Source organism: Cygnus olor, chromosome 13 (assembly GCF_009769625.2).
Source record: "Cygnus olor isolate bCygOlo1 chromosome 13, bCygOlo1.pri.v2, whole genome shotgun sequence".
NCBI lineage: Eukaryota > Metazoa > Chordata > Aves > Anseriformes > Anatidae > Cygnus > Cygnus olor.
In genome coordinates, this window is record NC_049181.1 from 2302829 (window position 1) to 2325204 (window position 22376).

General features: G+C 40.6%; 1 long non-coding RNA gene across 5 annotated transcripts in view; it reads right to left on the reverse strand.

Annotated features, from left to right (window-relative positions):
- The window catches only part of LOC121077438, an 88111-nt gene that overhangs the window by 18147 nt on the left and 47588 nt on the right, over positions 1 to 22376 (reverse strand). For all 5 annotated transcript variants that reach the window (XR_005824041.1, XR_005824039.1, XR_005824040.1 and 2 more), the window contains 2 exons: positions 18530 to 18605; positions 16730 to 16819 (listed from right to left, as the gene is read on the reverse strand). This is a non-coding gene — a long non-coding RNA (uncharacterized LOC121077438). The remainder of the gene's footprint in view (positions 1 to 16729; positions 16820 to 18529; positions 18606 to 22376) is intronic.

The window sequence follows — 22376 nt, forward strand, 5'->3', positions numbered from 1 at the left end:
CCTCCTGCTTTTTTGTAAAAAGTTAATAATTACAGCATAACTAAACTTGTGTAAATAGACAAGTCTGCACTGGATAAAACCTACAAAACTGAGCTGCAGATCTACCTGAACAGTTAAGAGTGAATATTGAGATTTCAGCCTTTTTTATTGCAGCATACGCCAGCCCTCTGATGAAGGTATATTTGAGATTTTTTTTTGAGATAACTCCTCTGAGATTGTCAGGGTGATGGTAAGCACCCAAAGCCCCATCCCAGCACAGCCACAGGAACGGTTTTGCAATGGCATTGCCTTTGCAGAGCACTTCAGCACCAGTGTTGCTGGTTTAGCACAGACGACAGCACACACAGCATCTGAGCAGGAAGGCAGAAAATTCATGGAACGTAATTCCCTTTTAGGTCTGTCTCACCCTGTCCCTAGCAGGCTGGGCGCTCCTCGTGGCTCCCATCAGTTCCTGCAGCACACCTATGAAACGGTGGCAGCCCTGCTAGGTAGCCGCCTGCCTTCCTGTCAATTGGAAGCTAGAACACATTCAAAACTTTTTAATTCAGGTTGTGAGCAGAGACTGGGACAAAGCAGGAGACCCTGACTCCTGGAGACCACAGAAAGTCAACAGCCACTGTGTCCTGCACAGTGCCATGGTGGTTGAATGCCAACTCTACTTACCACCTCCCTCATACGTAGAAGACCTCTGGAAGTTGTTGATAAATGCGTTTTCAAGAAGGACTGTGTTAGACCCCAGATATTTGTACTTGTAAGGCAGCCTCCTGCTGTGCTCCAGCTAACCATGGCAGTAAGGATTGGTGGGAGCACTGCTTATGGCATGTGCAAGCGGCCATTTGGTCAGATTTGGCAGCAGCACTACCCCACTGTCCTCCAAGGTGTGTAGAGTGAATCACATCAGTAAAGCACACACTACCATGATGCTAAATGTTCTGTAGGATAAAGGGATGCTCCCAGAGCAATGCAGGGCTCCAGCTCAGATGATCTGAAGCTCTCAGAACAAGCTCAATGCAGCCAACATCAGCCTTCCTGCATGGAGAAACCCAGGTCCTTTGGAAGCAAATTTTCCTATTACAAAGAGAGAAAACACCTCTCATACCTGCCCTTTGCAGCATTTTTGCTGCCTAGAACAAATTGTTGTTGATTTCCTGCAGAAAGGAGTGGTGTAGCCTGTATGATTTAGAAATATCATCATTTGCCTTCTTCCCTACAGATGGCAAACTCTTTGGTTTCTGCCACCACTAAACATACAAATAAATCATCAAGATATGATCTGCTAACATATTCAAAATGATGTTTGGCCTCAATTTTTTTTAGCTTCAAACATCAATTTCGTTTCGTAATGAATACATGCTTCATCTCATAACATTTCATTTTTCATACATTTAGCAAAATTGCTTAACTGATACATTTTTTTCCAAAACAGCTTTATTTCTACCCTAAAAACATGCAAATCAAAGACTCGCACACTTATATCATGTGCAGAATTCCCTACTGTCGGTTCAATTGCTAAATCATAAAATATTCATAATCCCTACTTTTTTTTTTTTTAATAAAAAATGAATTTGGTATCCTGACTTTTTTATGTAAATCATGTTAAGATACATGGACAAAATTTTACCAGCCTCTCCACGTAGCTATTTCCACTTTTATTTGCTGCCCCCTCCAAAGAACAACCTCCCCACCACCCACCCATGTGCTCTGCGTGCAGGCAGCCTTATCGTGAGCGCTGGCGAGGCACATCCAGCACTCACTTCACAAGCTTAATGCCCTTTGCAATTCTTGTCTGAGCAGTTGTTAGCTGAAGACAAGAAGACTTATTTCTATTCATTCCCTGCATAATCCACCTTATGAATTTACACCTCACCTACCCGTACATTCAAGGACCCAGAAATACAAAATATTTCCTACTGTGTTTTAAACCCACATCCTCCTGGATACAAGATAAGAGCTTAATAGCTTTGACACCGCAGTGTTTTCATATTCATGCATAAGTTATGGATATAGCAACAGATCAGCACTTCTTTGTGCTTCTCATTGGCTCTGGTTCGCTGCCTTAAACTGTCTGAGTCAAGGCCACGTTTTAATGCCATAGACGCTCTATTCAAATACCAGTATGACCACATTTTAAAAGCCACCCTGTACCACTTCATTGCCGCAGATGTCCTTTACATCTGGCAAGGGCCGTTTCTCTGCATGTCAACAGTAATTCAGTTTAACAGCTGTCTCTTTTGACAAGCTTAGTGTCAGACTCTGAAATGACAGGGTGACAGTTTTCCTTTTCTTTAACAGAACATAGTGCAAATTAACCATTTGAATGCAGGATCGCTGAACGCCCCCAGAATACAGTTTTCAGAGTGAACTGAATAGGATTTAGGAATTGTTGATATTTCAACCGGAGCTGAAAACCTATAAGGTTTGACAAATTGAGGCACTTCTACTGTAATTGAGATTTGTACCTGAAATCTAAGTGTTCAAAGCCCAGAAAACCTTAAATTGAGATGAGATAGACATCAGAGGTAAACACTGGGAATTTGCAAACTGGTAATGATAAGTACTTTTCCTGCATTGCATAAATACACAGGAGAATTTTCTGTATATTTAGTTAAAGTGCTTGTTAATACAGCAGCTAATGGTATCGTGTATATCAGCTTTCAAACGGCACGCTGTACACACACCATTTTCCACAAATGCCATACGTACCAAGGCACCTCGTAGCATCGTTTCTCCAGGACTAAACCTACGCCCAAGATAATTCTGTACATCTTAATGACTGAAACCTTTAGCTCAAAAACCAACTTGTGGACAGTAACAAAGTGCCACCACCATTTCTGAACAACCAGTAAATGCTACACAGACATCCCTTTAATCTGGTGCAAGAGTGAGCTTTACGAGGCTGGCTGTATTAGGCTCACATAAAAGTGAATAAAACAAATACAAACATTATGCTACACTTAAACTGCATATTGATGCAAGTTGTATGGTGAGCCACTTCACTGTGTTAATGTTACACTCCAGCTGCCACAGTGAGGATGAACGATATGTCCCTGATTTGGCAAATGCATGTCCTGTTCTCATCCTGTTGAAACCAACGGCAAACCTCAAAGTGATTGCAATGGGACTAGACTCGGACTCACGCAATTTGTTGTTTTAAAGAACTATGAAAACCTTTCTGCTGTTTGCTCCTGGGTAAGCAGTTACATCTAAAGCACTACAAAAACTCTGGGATGAAAGGATGATACAGAGAGATTAACATTTAAACGCCTTTAGTAATTGCTTTTGTTTGCTTATTTAGATGTCACAGTAAGTATTTGGATGTGTTACCCATTGCCGTAACATCTGGGCATCTCATAATATTTAAAAAGATTCATGCCTCTTACTATCTCTAAAAGGCATGCAAATCTGTATGAGCTGAAATGGGGATTTCTCAAGAACTGTTCAGTCTCATAATACAGCTAAGGTCTTCCTCATTATTCAGCTCTTTCTACATATAAATGGTCATGACCTGCAAAAAGAAATCACTTCCCCTCAGTCACTCTATAGCAAGGCTTCTGCTCGATCTTGGTCCTTCCTTGAGTAGTAGAAACGATCAGAAATGAGCTGAAGCTCACCCCAGGGCTTCCAGCCCGAAGACTGAGCTGCAGGAAGAGCTCTCCTCTTGCTGAGCAAGATCTGGTAAAATTAGCGGTCGACCTCAGTAAAACCTGAGTCTCCCCGCTCTGCAGGAGCTGGGACAGACACGATGATGGAGCTAAACTCCCCGGTGCCTCATTTCTCACCCAACATGCCCTGGCTTTTCATTTCCATGGCCTGGGAATTCATACATTCATAGCCGGAGGTTAGTCTCTATGAAGGAAACATATTGCTAGCATTTTATTAATATACCACGAACCTAAGTCAGCTCCAAACACATATTTTTAGCACAATATCAGCCCTGGAGGAGCGTACAGGGCACTGGGTTTGGAGGGGTAGGTTGTCATTCGTATTGCACACACATCTCAGCTATACAAAGCATATCTAATCATTTATAATACTTAACCTCTCCAGAATCTATCACATGCCTGAAAAACTAATAATTCTATAACTTAAGCTAAACAGAGTACTATTCAGTTGTAAATTTTATGGCTACTATCTCCACCTCTTATGAAGTGTGAAAAGAGGCTTCATATCTGTCAGTCTTTTCTCAGAAATGACTTTCGTTGATTACTTAAACTTTCGTTAAATAAGCTTTCCACAAGCTGTAAAAACAGAACACAGTAGGGAAAAAATTGGCTCTCTTTTAAAAGTGCTGTAAAGTCTCTTTTTGAATGAGTAATTAGAAATGTGTAAACTCTTTTATGGATATGTGAGAAGCACACACAAAAAATGTGACATTCCATGCAAGTATTTCTGTGTGCTATCAAATTTCATTGTATTTCACAGAGACCAAAACTATACAGACCCAAAATACACATACATTAGTGGACATGGGTTATTTGCCAAGAATGAATTTACATACAGTACAAGTAAAACATCCTAATTTAAATCTACGACAATGGATACTCACATTCTTAAAGAGAAATCAGAGTTGTTTGTCTTTCCACTCATATTTATACAGATTGCAAAGCTGTTGACAGAGCATGATTTGAGCTGGGCCTTTCCAACCACTTACTGTTATTTTTATTGCCATTGTCAGCTATCTTTTTCATATCAAGAATGGAGCTTGGATGAAGACGCTCTGATTTTCTGAAGCCATAAACAAACAGAAGGAGACGCCACGTCACCCAGCAGCCGGGCACTGAGTGGGCAGTGGGGAAACCCGAGTCCTGCTCCTGGCCCTCATCCCCCGAAAACCTCCCTAAAAAGCCTTAGCCCCTTGGCTGTTCTGCCCCTGTACCTGGATGCTTTGTAGGGCAGAGGCATGGTCATTGAATGGGACTCATTCTGCACAAAGGGCTCCTCAGGCTGTAGGAACATATTCCAGTGCATTTCTGCATAAAATCCCTACTATATTGGAAGTTTTAGACAACAAATAGCAAAGCAGCAACCTTTCTGTTTAGAAGTGGGATGCATAGATGGGACTGAACATGCTCAGGCACCATATGAGTGCCATAGCACCTAGAAGCACCAACCTCTCGGAGTGCAAATCTAGGTATTTCTGTGGCTGTCCAGGCTGTGAGCGCAGAGGAGTGCTCCGTCCCCAAATTCAGATGATGCAGATGCGCTGCAACCCCTTGGTACCTTCAGCGCATTAGGGCAATCCCTCTCCCTGCCCTTAAAACTCTCCCTTTATTCACGCTGGGAGAATAACTTGCTGTGACTTTGAACAGAGACGCAAGTATTTTAAGGTAAGCAGAAGTAAAAGAAACCTATAGGCTTTGCGAGGGGAGGTGGGAGATTTCCAAAAGTGCCTGTCCCCCTGCCACCAGGGCAGCTCCCACGGGAGTGGCCGAGGCCCGCTGCGGACGTCGCAGTGAGAGCCCCCCCTCCAAACGGGTAGGATGCTCACTTGAAAAGCCGGTGGATGCCATGCTGTGTACACGCACTGTGCACTATAAATAGTAATGTCTTCTCCGCTCCTCTCCATGGAAAAACCGGCAGGAGGGGAAATAGTCTCAAATCTGTGTCGTTTTCAAGCCAAAGAGAGCCAGGCTCATTCTCTCCTCGGTGGGGAAGCCGTAGGTGGGGGGTATGCCCCCATAACCCTGTGGAGGCTGAGCAGCGAGAGGATGAAGCGGGTTCCAGCTAATGAAGCTGGGAGGAAGAGCTGCCCCCCCAGCCCCACCGAGCAAGGCGACAGCCGCTGCGGAGGGTTCGCCTGGCGTCGTTCTGCAGGCAGCATTAACTGCCACATGGCTCCTTGATCCCAAAAACAGCCCCGCGCACGGGGAGCGCAACCCGAAGAGCAGCTGCTCCTTGACACTGCTACTCCACAAATCCCCGGGGGTTGCAGTGTGGAAACATCACCAAGGACTCCCAAGGAGAGCAGAGAGCACCGCAGCACGATCTCCCTTCGTGTAGTGGATAGCAGTGCCCTCGTTTTATTTTTTCATCCCCGGGAGCATAATTAGGACCGCATCTGCAAAGTTCAGCAGTAACATTGACACGAGAGCAGTGCCACCGCTCCTGCTCCCCAAGATGCTGCTCCAAGCAAGTTGCCTGGCAAAGTACTCACCCATGCAATTCTGTGGCTCTGTTACAAAGCCAACCATGGCACGAGTGTTTTCAAGTAGAAGAACAAAAGTATGAGAAAGGAAAGGGCCTCACACATCTTTAGTGTGGAGAATGTATTTAGTGCTCCCAGAAGCTATTAGATGGGGTGATATGGGCAATTTATTGTTTTGTCAATATCTTTTATTTTGATTTAATAACTTACGAAAACTAGAGTCTATCTGTAGCACAGCCTCAACTTCCTTTATACAACCCCACTTAACTTTCAAACACTTTAACTTTCAGGTCAAATCTCTGTCACATTGATAAATGGATCTATTTAAATTTTTATCAGCGAAGAATTCTCTCTGGTGTCTTATTCGCTATCAGATTTCATGCACAAAATAACAGGATACTTATTATTTTTTGTTACCCACCACACACACACACACACAAAAAGCAAGTCACAAGAGAAAGCACAGATGTCTTTGTGAAATATCCGTAATTCATATGGAAACGCACATGTGAGTGCAGGGAAGATCTAGCACTTGTATAGAGAGTGTACAGCTTATATTGATTATTAGCTTAAAACAGAGACTTATCAGCTCTCATTTAAGTGTACCACATCATTGCTACCACATACTTTGGTATTGCCAATATGGGTGTCCTGCAATGCTGTGAAGTATCACACCTACAGACATTTCATTTGGAGAGAGGTACAATATTTCTGGGAATAATGTGTAAAACACAAGGCAGAAAGCCTATGGGGTTTATACACTAGCCACTAACTATCCCTGTGTTAACAAGTAAACAAGTCAAATCATTTTATTCTCATGCTCGTGAGGCATTACTATACGAGATATAGGGGCCTGGAGTGTCGTTTAATCTTATTTGGCTATCTGACTATTGCTTCATTAAGCAAACCAGAGAAAAACTGCTGCAAAGTCAACACATTTTTAGGTATTATTGTAAATAATCACCTGGTTTTCCTGCCAATAATCAGGACCAAAACTATAATCCTTATAGCCCTAAGTATGCTATATATGTTTAACCTTTATTTTAAAATGGTATTAAATGCTGAACACTGTGGCTACTGTAAAGATAGTAAAAACAGATACTGGAGGAATATAACAGTGTTTAATGACAAGTTACAAAGAGTTCTACTGAAAGAAAAGCTAGAGCAAGAGAGGTTAAATAAACAGAAACCACAGTGTCTCCGGTCTTACACTAACTTTCAATAACTAGAAAGTAAAATTTATGCTATATATGATTTGATTTCTCTGATCTGTACATTAAATATTTACTTCTAACTATAAACTTATGTGAGACCCAAACAAAAACTAATTTGCATTATTAATGGTGCAAGAAATGTGATGCTTATTCTCTTAAGATTTGTAATAAAGAAGAAAATATGCTAGAGATTTACTTTCTCTTTTTCGTTTTACAAGGCAAGTTTAAATGATAAAACTTATTTAATTAACAGAGACTCTATTTATGAACTAGTTGTTCCTGCCAGCAAGAATTTAAAAAAAAAAAAACTGTCTGAAATGAGGCTGAGACTACAAAGAGTCCATTTTCAGCTTCAGAGTCTCAAGGGAAAAATCAAAGGGTTTCTTTCTTTCAACAGTTTGGGTGAGATGATATTTTGAGATGTTGACAGCTGCCAAACTGCAAAACCAGTGAAGAACTACCAAACTGAAATCGTTTTTATCTTTTTGAATTTTTCTCAGTGTTCAACTCAACTTCCTTTTACATCTTACAGCTGAAATTTCTACTCTGTTAAAAGGTTTTTTCCTGCTTCGATGCTTGCGTCTACTGCTTTGGGCCAAAAATGAACTCCCTGTCTTTTAAAATTAATCATAAATAATACAGTGCCATTTTTACTAACTATTACTAGTGTTTCTGTTGTTATTGTTATTTTCAAGGGTGATGCTGCAGTCCCTGATCTACGGTCAAGGTGCCACTGGGAAGGTAGTCTACACATATAATAAATGAGGTAGTACCTGATCCAGGGAGCAGCTGTACTATTTAAGCCACAATCTGAACATGTGTCGCAAACAGGAAGAGTCCAGCACCCTTGGGGAGCCTGGCTGACTTCTTATGCCTCTGCCTATGTGCCAAGCATTGTAAGATCAAGACCTAAAATCATATACTTTCAAGTGGAAAATAAAGTAATGCATTAATTGCCAATTACATGCTCAGTGTGGAACCACATTTCAATGGTTAATCATCTTAATCATCTATCTCCATCACACTGAATGTTTTCACTATGTTTACTTACAAGATATTAGTAAAACAAGCCTCTTCTCTAATAAACAAAGCAGAAGTAAATGCCTACATTTAAAACTTGCCTTCTATTCTTTCTGATAGAAGCTGTTTATAAGACAAAAAACAAACCATACTTAAGTAAATTAATAATAAGTAATGATAGTGATAATAATAATAACAACAACGTTTTCCATAAAGCTCAAATGATTCTTTTTCCATTTGCTTGCTAAATCCTACTTCCACTACTAAAGCCATCCCTTCTTTTCTAACCTCTTTATCTCTGTTTGTCCCGTGATCAACCTGGCGGTGGCTTCTCATCTTCAGACATCAGCCCCACACTTCCTCTCCCAGCCTCTTCCCCCACATTCTGTGTGTTCCTTTCTTCACCACATACCCAAATCAGCCCTTTCCTCCTCAAGCTGTCAGCCTGAGAAGCAGCCTCGGCTTCAGCTTCTTCCATCCACTTCTGCTTTCTTCCCAGTTTTCCCCCATGTCTTCCCTCTTGCTGTCACATCTGTCTCGAACAGGACCTCTTCAGTCTTCTTCCAGCCAACCAGCCCCTCTAAACTTGCCCTTTTAGTGTCTGTCCCAGGCATCACTCTGTCCTGGCCTCTGCTTGTCTCCTGTGCACCCTCCCTTACCTGCACTCTGGCAGCACTTGGCCCCTTTGGCTCACTCCACCAAAGCCAGCTCACACACCACCAGACTGGAGACATTCCCATTAACGAATTAACATTCTCCACTAACAGACCTGTTCTGATCAATGATCCATTGACTAACTCACAGCTACATGATGAATTAGATTGGGTTTGCATCAAAAGTATATATATTCTTTTAGGTTTGTAAGCACAGAATGCGGCGCATAACTGTTTTGGCAGCGAGGAAGCAAATCCTGTTGAAATAATGGTTAAATGACAATAAGGAATAAGGATAAGATAAGGAAAACTGTGAAAACTAAAGGGCAGGTAAGGGGATGTTAAATGCAATATAAAAGGGGAGTTCTGGCACATGTAATATCTCCATTAAATGTTGATTAAACATAGATTGTTGGGTGGTTTTTTTTTATTTGTTTGTTTTTTGACTCATAGTTACAGATCATTTTGTTTCTGTTCTATGCTCTCTACAAGCACCAGTGAAAGCTGAAGGTGCTTGGCACATTTGTATTTACTGTATGTTTGTATTTTATTCTTGCACACTAAGTACATTTACAACTAAAGATGAAAACAGGAGGCATAAAGAGAAGAATGTGCCATAAAATATCTTCAGCCTTCTTTGAAAGCAAGCTGATGTTATTCTGGAAGACGATGGTTTCATTGCAACCACACTTCAAATCAAGCTTTATCAATTGCCATTTATGACTAAGCGAGCCTGGCTTCAGATCATGATGTTGCTTCCATGCCATTTGCCAGAGTAGAAAGTCCATTGTAAGTATTATGGAATGAAGGAACTTGATTCTTTTTTTTTTTAATAATTTTTTTTTGATGGGGTGGAATTATTTGTGCTGATGTAATCAGTTGCATATTTCAATCAATTACTAACTGAGCGATCATCACTCTTAGCATTAACAGAACAGGTGTTTATTCTCCTATTTCTGTAAACGCTCACCGCCATCAAAGCCTGCTTTCCTCACACCTTTTTAGTTTACAGAGCTAGGTGGACTCGAACAGGCAGCCCTCCTGTTTCCCTATGGGACAATCTGCTCAAGAGGTGGTGTTTCAAAGTGTTTTTAATCATTTCTGTTATTTTCTCTGTTCCCCAGGGAAGAAGATTTAATTCAATCTTTATATTCAACAGGATCCCCGGGAAAGAGGAGGCAGGAAGGGAAAGAGGATGGATGAAGAGAGAGAGGGAATAGCTTTCATCTCTTTTGGGGCCAGTCCCTTGCCTTTTACTGAACTCTTCCACAATTACAACACCAAAGGGTTCCTCAAACACATCTCCAGGCTCTGCTGCTCACTCTGCTCCAGCATGAAGTCAGGATGAAGGGGGACAAGAAAAGGCAGGTGTGTGCAGATAACTCTGTTTGCCCCAGCACTCCAGAAGAGGAGGCCACCATCCAACCTCCAAAGCTAATGTTAAACTGAGATAACTACATACCATTCTCTGGTTATCAAATCAGGATATTTTTTTTCCCCTGTATAGGAAATCCTGAACCATGCTCATGGCTGGGGCTGAGCACACATAATGTGTGCTCGTATTGCTTGTGGCCAGTTAAAAATCATATAATACACCATGGGTTTAAAACAGAACTTAAATCTGCCAAGTCTCATAACTTCCAAGAAGGCAAATTTACCATAAAGGAAATAGTTTCCATTTACTAGATTTTATATTCAGATCTCCGTCACAGAGGCTTGCCACCAAAGAAATCTTTTATGCAAGCACATAATCAACGGAAGCCTTCATTTTCGTTGTGGTTAGATTTAATGTGATAATGAATATTCCAGTGTCAGCTCTGGGTAAACTGATGGGGTTTCACCTCAAATACCCTCCTTTAAATATCTCACACAGGCACACGCTTGCTGAGCAGTAAATAATTTAGCAGCAACAGCACAAGGACACCTGAGATTTATTTAGAACGCAGCCGTACCTGCCTTGCTCATACACTGGCTCGCATTCCTGGTCTTGTAAACAGCATCAGTAGCGCGGCAAAGAGAGTAAAGGCTTCGTTATCTATTTATATCCACCCCTTGCCACTGAGAGCAAAGGGGAGAAAAAAGCCCCGTTAGGCTCACTGCTGCTCAGCCATTTCCAGTGGGATTTGACCCAGCGCTGCACTGGGAACAGCTGCACACCACAGCTCAGTGCTCCGGTGGGTTTGTCCTAGACCAAATCCCCACACGTTCCCTAAGTGCCAAGGCTAATTTTTATTATGATTTTTAAAAATACAGATAACATTTTGCATTCATTTGAGAGTTTCCTTGTAGTCTGCAAACATTTACCCACCCCATGTGAGGCCAGTTCTTTCATGCTCGTTTTACAGACGTGGTGTGTGGCTGAATTAACATCACTGCGAAAACTTTCACTGCCAGTTTTCCTGGGCTGTGTCACCATATTTTACTCTCTACTCATGACTTAACCATGGCTGCCTAGAGTAAGAGGGTTTTCCAATGTAATTTTTAAGGAACTGCAATTTCCTTGTGTTTTAACCTATTTTGCAGTTATTGGCTGATGTTTCTCCTCCCATTCTTCTTTCTGCCACTTTCAAGTTTCCACTCCAACACCAAATTCTACCCTCTTTTTCTACTGCTGTTAGCACTACACAGATCAAACAAACACAAAAGTGTTTTCTTAAAAAATAATCATTAAGCATATCGTGTAGTTTAGTACCAGTGACAGCTGAATATTTGTTTCATTAATAAATAATTTGCAATTAATTCATGGAGTCATTTCTAAAAGAACATTGTGATGTTTCCATGGTTTTAAAGTGGCAAAACACTAGTCATTTTTCGACAAAATTTCAGTACAAATTGCTCACATTCATCTACTGGCAAAATCCGACCTCTGTTGAGGAGCATCCCCTTGATCCGGGAACACAGCTCCCATTAGTGTTAGTGGGGAGGCATACATACAATATGCAAATAATTTACGTATTTAGGATTCGTATTTCAGCTGCATGGGTGCTCACACACACTGCTTCATTCTAATTATTATTAATGAAATGACTAAACTTAAAGGTCTTTTTTTTTCCCTTTTAAGGCTCATAAACAACTCTTCTACATACTGAAAGACTACTACAAAATCTCCACTACAGTGTCTCACCAACCCATTTGCAATCACAAGGACGGACATACAAATACGTGTCATCCTGTCGTTTGAAACTAAACACACTCCAGCATGCAAAGGCTCCCGAGGCTCTAAAATCATGCCCAGAGTTACCAGCCACCCCTCCACCAGCTGAGCATGGTCTCCTTGGAGGTCCAAGGGGATCATCCTCAAGTCTACAAAGGCCAACTTCTACCTGGGATGGGATAGGCACCATTCACTTTTACAATTTATCAAGAATTAAACAGCAGTTTACCATCTCTCACAATGTTCTTTCCAACCTCAGAGTCTGACATGATTTTTGAATAAATAACACAGGAAAATGTCAACATTCCTGGACACCAGCACCACTTCCACTAAGCTCCAGGACCTGATACCTGGCCTGCAAAGACTAAGGACATTTCTAAACTCCAGAAACAATTACAGTTGTTGCCATATCACCTTCTCAATAACCTTCCCAAAATTGTAGGTTAGAGAGTAGTCTGCAATCATTAATTGCCTGAAGGAGAGAGAGAGACGGTACAAAGCAACAAACCCCTGATCAACAGAGTGGGAGCTGTGCAGGAAAAATAAATAAAACCTTCTTAGCAAGCAAGCTGCAATAGTTTAAAAAATACATACATATATCTATATCCATCTATCTACATGATTTGGGACATATAATTAGCACTCTGCAGTGGGAAAATAAAACTTGGAAAAAGTGTGCAACATACATTTGTAACTATTTGGGAAAGTAATTTGGCAGAATAGTGTTTTTAGATGGAAGTGCTTCCAGGTTTTCTTATTCAGCAGCAAGAGGATCAATTATATTAATGGACCAATATAGCTCTGATGTGACATGCTAAAAAATTATAAAATATTTGTTTTTCAACTAAACTGAAGACAAAAAATATTATTTTTTAACTGAAATAATGCCCAACTTTAAAGCTCTTCTAAATGAAATGAACAGGTAGATAACTTGGTGTCTGGAAAGCAGAGTTCTAGTTCCTTGGCAAAAATCTTTAGCTGAAAGGGTTTGTTTATTTGTCAAAAACATTGAGTTAAAATTAGTATTTTAAAAAATGGTGGGATACTATAACTCACGAGCTAAAAAGTAATAAAGGTGAATAAGAGAATCTATAAATTTTCTGGCAAGAAAATCTGTAAGCAATCAGCTATTTTATATCTTCCATCAATATACAGTCCTTTGTTACTCAATGATTTCAACAAGATGTGGGTTTGCCTCGAATGCAGTTTGCAACCTATTAGCTTGATCCAGTTTCCACTAAAGCAAATGAAAGGATTACCATTGACCTCAATGCAAGCTGGATTAGACTCTGTTCACATTCACAGTGGAGAAAAAGAAATCTTAATGATTATTTATGCCAGAAATTCCTGAGCAAAAAGAAAAATTGATGCAAATGTGTTGGAGAATTTGAAGAGAAAAATGAGCACAGTGGATATAAAGTATGATTCCAATAAAAACTCTATGATTACTAATTACTCTGAATAAGCTTATAGAAATGCTATAGATGTCATTTAATTGCACAAATATACTTCCAAATCCAATTACAGCAATGGAGCAATGATTATACAGTTGCATTAAGAGTTAAAATAAAATATGATACCAGATAAATGGGTATATTAGAAAGGCATTATTAGATTTTCTTGCATTTAGCCACCATAGAGTGCCACCGACCCTTGAAGCTAGGGACAGATAGAAAATAACAGACAGAGGAGAAAGATTGAGCTCGCTTGCTAAATATAGCCAGTAACAACTGAGGTATTTCTATTAGAAAAGAGAAATGGAGAGATACTAGATACCGATACATGACTTACACAACAAATCAAAATACTGACTCATGCTCACAGCCTTACAGCTCCACCAGAATTAGCAACTTTTGTGAGTATCAAACCACAAAAGAAGTAAAACTGAGGAGGATTTACTGCAGAAATTTGAAACATCCCAGAGAAATCACAATATAGCAATAAAGAGCCAATTATTACAACCATCAATATTCAGCAGTGGACTATCAGAGAAAAAGATATGCAGATTTGATTAGGAAAAAATACAGTCATGCCTATCATTTGGCAGAAGAGCATTACTTACAGATAGGAAAAGGGACATTCGCTTTATTTGTAGGTTTAAATAATAATTTGATATTTTAGCCATTATGTCAAGAAATTAACATTTAAATTAGAGGAAACAAATACATGCACTGTGTCACAGTGAGTCCCTTTCTGATTTAAAACTAAACTAAGTCATCCCTTGCTTTGCTTTCTCCAATCCTGGAGTTTAATATTGACTCAAAAAAAAAGTACAATATGCATCAGATTTGTCAACTTTTGAAACCCAGAGCAAATATTCACCAATTGCCAGGAGCTTGTAGGTCACGCTTAAACCACCTACAACCTTACCTGTTTTTAAAATTCAAACATAAAACGGGTAAAACTTGTATGGATTTTTTTTTGTGATAATTCCTTTCTTGGTGGATTGGTAAATGCTTCTTTGGGAGGTTTCCCATCAATAAGCACATGCAGTTTATGAGTATTTTGTAGTTAGGGAGAGGGCCTCTACGAACTTCAGTTTATAATGTCACATGGACTGCATCTGCAGTCTAAGGAAAAAAAAAAAGTGACTATTCTGCTTTTGCTACAGTATCATAAAGACAAACAGAAAAATCCACATTTGGCTAAGCAAATCTCATAAATGTCTGAATTTCCCAACATGGCCATGATTTTGAGAGAGGTGGAGAGATGAAATCTTTACCTCTCTCTAAACTGATGAGAGTCTACCTCCTCCCTTCAGAGGCCAGAATATGGAAGTAGATGACTACCCCTCTGAAGGTTGTCTTTTATAATTCTCTGATGAGATGCCTTTGATTTAGGGTTTGCACAAAAGGGGAAAAAAATCCACATAGTTTGCCAGCTCATCTAACCTAACTTTAATCACTTATTCTGTAGACAGCTATATCTGAGCTAGTCATCTAAAATCCCTTTAAAGTCAATGGTGAGAAATAGATGTTTTTAGGATGCAATTAATTGATTGAAAAGAAGGGGATCTATCACATACAGAGAAGAATTGTGGCCCAGAGGGTTCTGCTTTTCTCCATTTACAGGGAGTTTGAATGTCTGCACTGTAGTCATCCAAAAAGAGCTGAAAAGAATGTCACCAATCTCTATTAACCAGTCTCTATTTTTTAATTTTCTTTTCCTTTACTTTTTCCTCTTCCCTTCTGTTTCTGCACCTAGTCTCTGCTGGGACATCAGTTCATTTTTTTATTTTTATTTTTTTACATCTTAAGCCCATTAACCCATTAAGAAAATGAGTTCATTCATCTGACAGTAAACTTTTGGACCATACATCCACACTCACTGAGGCCAGACGGACAAGATAAAATTCCCTGCCCTTTAACCACTCTCCCAGGGATCCATTGATCCCTCAACTCCCAGGTCTCTAAGTCACATCACAGTGGTATGAGACAATTCTGATGGCAACAGACAACCTAAGGAGCTCTGCTCCACCACTTCCATGGAGACATAGAAAAGTATTTCCCCTCAATATGGCATGTCTGCCAACTTGCTCTGTAGACACGTAGTGAAGCCATACAACTGAAATACCCTTTGCCTGATTTAAACACAGAAGTTTCTGTGGCACACACCAGGCAGAAGAGTCAGGCAGCTGCTCTTCAGCCATCTCACCTGGCCTTCAAAGTCACCCACATTTAGTAGCCACAGGTCCCTGTAGAGGTGGTATATATATGTACACTATCAGAGGTAAGCACAAGGGGAGGGAGAAGGAATGGTCCATCTCCAACTTCTCAAATACTTGCCCAATATCTTCCCATCTTGTACCTATGGAGGCTGGATTTGTTGTTGGGTCACTAAAAAAAAATGTAGCAAACTTCAGGGGGAAAAAAAATAATAAAAATAAATTGTCTTCATTAAGTAAGATCCAATGAAGTCAACTTGAATTAAGATTTCCCAGACTTGAATATTGTGGAGACCCTCAAATTCATTTCTTGTGCCTGGTCTACCACCCAATGGATAGCCCTGTGCAATTTTGCTCTGTTGCTTTGACAAGCTGGTGAACCAGCCTGTTCCCTCTCACCCACCAAAGAGCAGCCATTGTACTGAAGATCTCTAAGAAATCTGCAGCACACTCTGACATAAGGGAGTACGTTTTGTTTCATGTTTTCCTTATGCTGGGGCATTCATCTTCAAAGTGCCTCGTGCACAACCAGGGAGCCTTAGAAGCATATCAGGGGCAATTCAAAGAGCTTTGCATGGAGCAGGAGGGGGTTCCTGTTCAAAGCTGCAGCCTTGCATCTGCCAGGGAAGAGCAGATTCAAACCCAATGAGGTCACTTCACCTACCTGTACTGGGATCTCATATTCAGAAGACTCCAACTAAAAATAAGGGATATTTAGACAGTGTGATAACTGAAACCCTCTAGGCAATGCTCTTTCTCTCTTTCCCTCACACACAGACACACACAGAGCAATGCCTCCTTCAGAAAAAAAAAAAAAAAAAGAAAGAAAGAAAAAAGAACGAAAACCACAGGAGACATAATGGCCTCCAGAAAACTTACTCGCAGATTAGCTCCAACTATAGCATCCTCCTGATTTAAGCATGAAAGTTTCCAATGAGCTGGACCACCACAGACCTCTGTTCAGACCACCTGAAACAAGTAAATGAGAATAAGCTCTTGTTTAACATATGAGAGTGGTAACAAATACTGATTTCTTTTAACTACCCTAATGCCATGTAGAGGAAATATTCCACTCATTTCACAAATGACAGCAATTACCTGTTTTGTGTGGTCAGACCTAGAAACCTCTGGATAAAATAAGAGGTCTGCAAGGATGGGTGCTGCCTAAACACAGAGTAATACAGAGCTGCTTTTCTCAGAGTTCACGATCTACACAGGAAACATAGAAAAGTATAGAAGTACAGTTCTTATTTTACACATGGAGAACTGAGACAAGGAGAGATGCAGGGTTCATGCTCAAACAGATCAACAGATGTTTAATGTCACTGATGATGTTAAGGAAATCAGAAGTGGATTTTTAAGTGAAGCAGAAGTATAATAGTCCTGTAGATTATCTATGGAGGCTTTGCACCAAACACTTGACTTCTTTTTAAAAACAATTTAGATTAAATCTTCGTAACACCAGCTTTTTGATAAGATGTAAGTAGCTCTGCATCTGCAAGACTCATATTTGCTACTGAGAGATGCCAGTTGCATCTAGGGCATTTAATCCTACACTGTCCCAAGTTAGAGGGCTCTATCCCAGTTCCCACTGCCATCACCCATCTGGCACTAGCCACCTCCCCATCTCTTCAAATGTTTACTACTGCAGATACATACCCCATCTCTGTTTCCACCATCTGTAACAGTTCTTCAGTATCTAAGGTCTTCAAGAACTTCTTTTCTTTTTTATAAAAATACTAGTATAAAATACGCAGCATCCTCCACTGCAGCCTCCACCCTCCTTTCTTAGACTCCTTGTATTTACATTGCAGTTGTCTTATTAAAATCTGTAAAGCCTTTGGGACAGTCTTTGAGTAGCATTTCGCATATACAGTTACATCACTCCCTGTACAATTTCTTATTTTTATTCAAAGTATGTACTTGGTGGGTTATTTTATTTTTTTCTAACTCATCTTAAGCATTGCCTCCATTTCCACATGCTTCATTTTACTGCAGTGCTGACTGCAGTATTCCAGATTCAGTGGCTTACTCCAAGTTCTGTCTCTAACAGCAGGCCAAAATGGATCGTAAACTTTATGTCTGATTCCACTCTTAGGTAACATTTGTGATTTTTTTAAATTTTCATTCCTACTTAGCACTGCAAGTGCATTACTTTTTAATGTATCTGATCAAGTATGCTGGGATCTGGGAGATAATTTCAAGAACTTGATGTAAGATTATGTACTTACTGCACGCACTGTCATCGTGTATGGCTGCTGTGAGGGAGACCTTGAGAAGAGCTTAGCATACTGAGACCCTTTCATACTTTAAGGTTGCCAGCACACACACTATATGCACAACGTGCTTTCAGAATGTTTTAAAGCCTGTATTTTCATTGTGTGTTTTTTTCCCATATTTTATTCTCATTTTTGTTGTTCTTGCAGTGACCTCACCTGGAGCAATGAGGCTGCAAGCCCTCCATAGCTCTTCACAGAAAGAGCAATTGTTTTATGCTCCATATGTTTCCCAGGCTGTGAAACAGCGTAAAAGTACACATGAGGAGCCTCATACCATTTTTCTTCCTGCTGTGTGCAATCAAGCCAGAAAGTATCCCTTACTCAGAAAGATCCTGCAAGCTACCTCGGCATACCTGACCTGCCAGCAGTAATACAGCACGAGGATATTGCCCCCGCTCACGTTGCTGGTGCAGCACGGGCTCTCCTCCTGCTGAGCTCCTCCAGCAGGTCTGCATTGCTGCCTGTCTGTACAATGCCTGGGTTGAAAGAAAAATCCTGAATGTGAATGAAACACAAACCTTCGCCACCGAGATGCATGAATTATTTTTAAAGAACTTTACATCATTCTGCGTGTTGCAGAAGTGACCCCATATATCTGGAAAGTCTGAAACAGAAAAAGATTTAACACAGCTAAGGAATAATCACGGGAAAGTGCTTCATATTCAGCCAAATATGAAGTAAGGCAGTCTATTTTCTTCAAAGAAAGCTGAGGGTACCTTTCGTTACATTCAACTACATTATATAGAGCTTTACTGGAAAAGGAATAAAAAGTACAAGGGTAAAACAAACGGCATTACTGCAATGCTCAGTGGGATGAAACTCCTTCCTTGCACGGTGGGTGCAATTACAGAATTACTCCAATAATGAAGGAGGGAAGGAAGGAGAAAGAGAAGGAGGGATTTCATGAGCACCTCAGTCAGACTCAGTGAGACAGCGATGCAAACCCAGGATACTGCAGCAGACACATTTTGGAAATTAGTCCCAAAGTTGGCGTGCCCTACCTCATTGTCAGAGCTCATGTCTGAACTCTCTCTCTATTTCCCTATTTCATATTTACTTCTAAACAGAAAAGTACATTATTTCATAAGTGCAAAGTCTTATATAATGTTGCTTTTCTCTAAGAATCAACAAATTGTTTCTGTACCTTCCCAGATCATTTCAAACTGTTTACTTCACTCTACTTTTAGCCATATTTTCATTTGCAACTGTATATTCCTCAGAAGTTTGATATTAAGTTCTTCATGTGCCTAATTTGGTCTTGAGTCTGGGGTAAATCACTGCAACTCAGATGAAGTCAATAGGAGCACAGCGACTTACATCAGCTTTGTGTCAGTAAATACCGACAAGATTGATCTTCAACTTTTTCAGAACAAAAGATTTTTGAAGATGGATTAAACAACATAAATGCTGAGCTGTTTTCCTACGCTGCAAATGGCATAACACATGCTTTGTGTGACATCTCTGAATTATCCCTTCGTGGCAATGTTGACATTATATGGTATTGACTCATGGAAGAAGCTTAAATACCCTTTTAAGTTTTCAAGACTCTTTGACAAAGCACTATTTCATTAACAAAATGTTAATGGAATCTACAAAGCTTGAATATACAGTATAGCCTGCTGCTTTCAAGGAGCAATATTCACTGACAGAGAGAAGTGACTGCAACAGAGCAACATAATCCTTAAGTTTAGGCCAAGAGAAAAGGAAGCATCTTGAGCAGGATGCTCATCTGTTGAATAAGGAGACCTTAAACCCACAGCACTCCATTGAAAAAGGGCTATCACACCTTCTGCTGGAGAAGGTCAAAATAATACCAACAAGAGAAAATATGTAATACAAGGTAAGCCAGGAGAGACAGCAAGGTTCACATTGACTTGGAGCTAAGGCTTCTTGCTTGTGTAAAGGAGGAAGACCTAGAGAACATCACTATGCATAATGGATGCTCTGGAGTAATGTTTGGGAAAGGAGTAGTTATGTGCCTACAGCTGTAGTTGGCTTTTGTGTCACTTGTTGGCTCATTTATGTCACTAATGACATAAATGGCTCTCAGATAAGTACAGAGCTTTATATTTGATGGGCCTGTTGCTGAAAATAGATCCCAATTTTAAGGTTCTTGATCCAACCCAGAGCAGGGACCTGCGGGTGAGATCAGGGCAGCCCAACTCCACGCACAAATGCTGCACCACTGCTTGGTTGAAGGGAATTGGCCGCCACTTGGTTTTCCTCAAGAAGACAAGAAATCACAGAATCACAGAATCAAAGGGGTTGGAAGGGACCTCGAAAGATCATCGGGTCCAACCCCCCTGCCAAAGCAGGCTCCTTAGAGCAGGCCGCTCAGGTAGGCATACAGACGTGCCTTGAATATCTCCAGAGAGGGAGACTCCACAGCCTCCCTAGGCAGCCTGTTCCAGTGCTCTGTCACCCTCACCGTGAAGAAATGCAACAAAACGCAACACCAAGACCTCTCCAGTGGAAGCGAGAACTCTGTATATGTACATAACTAATTTTCAATAACATCGCCACCATTTTTCTAGGAAAAAACCTGCCAGATTTTCCAGCTCAGATGTATGTTGTTGATCACTGGGAAAACAGAAGCCTTTTTTCAGATGTGTTTTCCAGAGTCCAATAGAGAAACAGATTTTTTATAATCAGCCACCCACAAATCAATAGGCTTATAACTATTTATAATGCACGCTGCTCACGACAGTGACATGCTCACAACACATATTTGACATTTAACTCTGCGTAGATACCATTTGTAAGTTAGTCTTTGCATGAATGGTGACAGAGCTTTATAATGGCAAAGTTCACTCACACTGAAAAGCCAACTTCCTAAAGCCAAGTTTTTCTGCTCTTTTCTGTATCCGGCATTTCTTCAAGTAATAAGTTATTATGAACCAAAGAGATGAGAATGGAGGAGCAGGGAAATACTAAACCTCTGTACCCTTGCTTGCTTTCTGCATCTGGCAGCATTTGGTGTGCCACCAGCTTTCACATTCCATCCTGACCATTCCATTTTGTTTTTCACATGGACTTGCATAAAGTAACAAGGTGAGGAAAATCACGTAAAAAAAAATCTAATGAGAAAATCAGTGCATAAACACAAAACATGACTGGGGCACTCAAGGGCCACCTTGCTACCTGAAACTGATTCTTTTCTTTTTCATTGATTATATTTCAAGTTGACTAAATCCCCTAAGGATGTTTCACAGCAGTACAGATAAGTGTGCCTGGGAAGAGGGGAAGGTCTCTGAGATGCATTTATAGGCATCCATGCAACAAGTAAAATAAATTTTAAATAAGGAAGCTGTACAGCTGCATATACTAATAATGGAAGCAATCAAAAATGGCAAAGCTTTGAAACACGTCTGTGCTTGGGTACTTATGACTGGATTAAAGGGGAAGTAAGTCATGTGTTGAGACAGAAGTCAGGGACCTCACGGGAGCCTGCTCCATGCCTGCCAACACCGATGCTATCGGCAGCATCACTGCCAGTGCTGGTGGAATCGGGAGTGAGGATTACAGAAGAGGGGAGACCCTCAGCTGATGTATTTGACGGAAAGACAAAGGGCTTATTCTCTGGCTGAAAACAGGCCCTTTGGTGCGATATAAAAGCTTCATACATGTTTACCCAATTTATCGTTGCCTGAAGAGGCATACAACAACACAATTCATCTTTCCAAATACCTTGCTTGCATTTGCAGGGAGCAGAGGAAGGCTGCACCGCCTGGAGGGTGCTTGGCTGCACTGCACTGACCTAAAGGAGTGCTGCAAATCCTGTCTCACGGGATTTGTTCAAGCACAAGGAAATTCCAACTTTCAGTTCATCACCACCAAAACACAAGAGAAATTTGCCCACAGCACAGGCACTTCAGTCTGTCCTGCAAACATGGCTGTTAGAGAGCAATCCATCAGCTAGGAGAGTTTCCTCAAGATTTCAGTGCGACTACATTAAAAATAAAAGATTGAGGCTCTTCAAGAATAAGCAAATAAAGTCCTGAATGGTTGCTACGGTAATGATGGGCATGCCAGAATCAGTGGAGTTTAATCTCCATACAAAATGAATACAGGGCATGAGCAGAGGGTCCAGGTGTGCTTTCAGGGCTCAGTATTCCTACTCGTATGGAAATGCAATAAGCTAATAAAAGAGAAAGAAAGATCACACAAAACTTCCCTCAAAGGTTTCGTGGACAATATCATAGCTTTTGGTATATAACAATGTAAAGGACATATGGAACAGTCAAAAT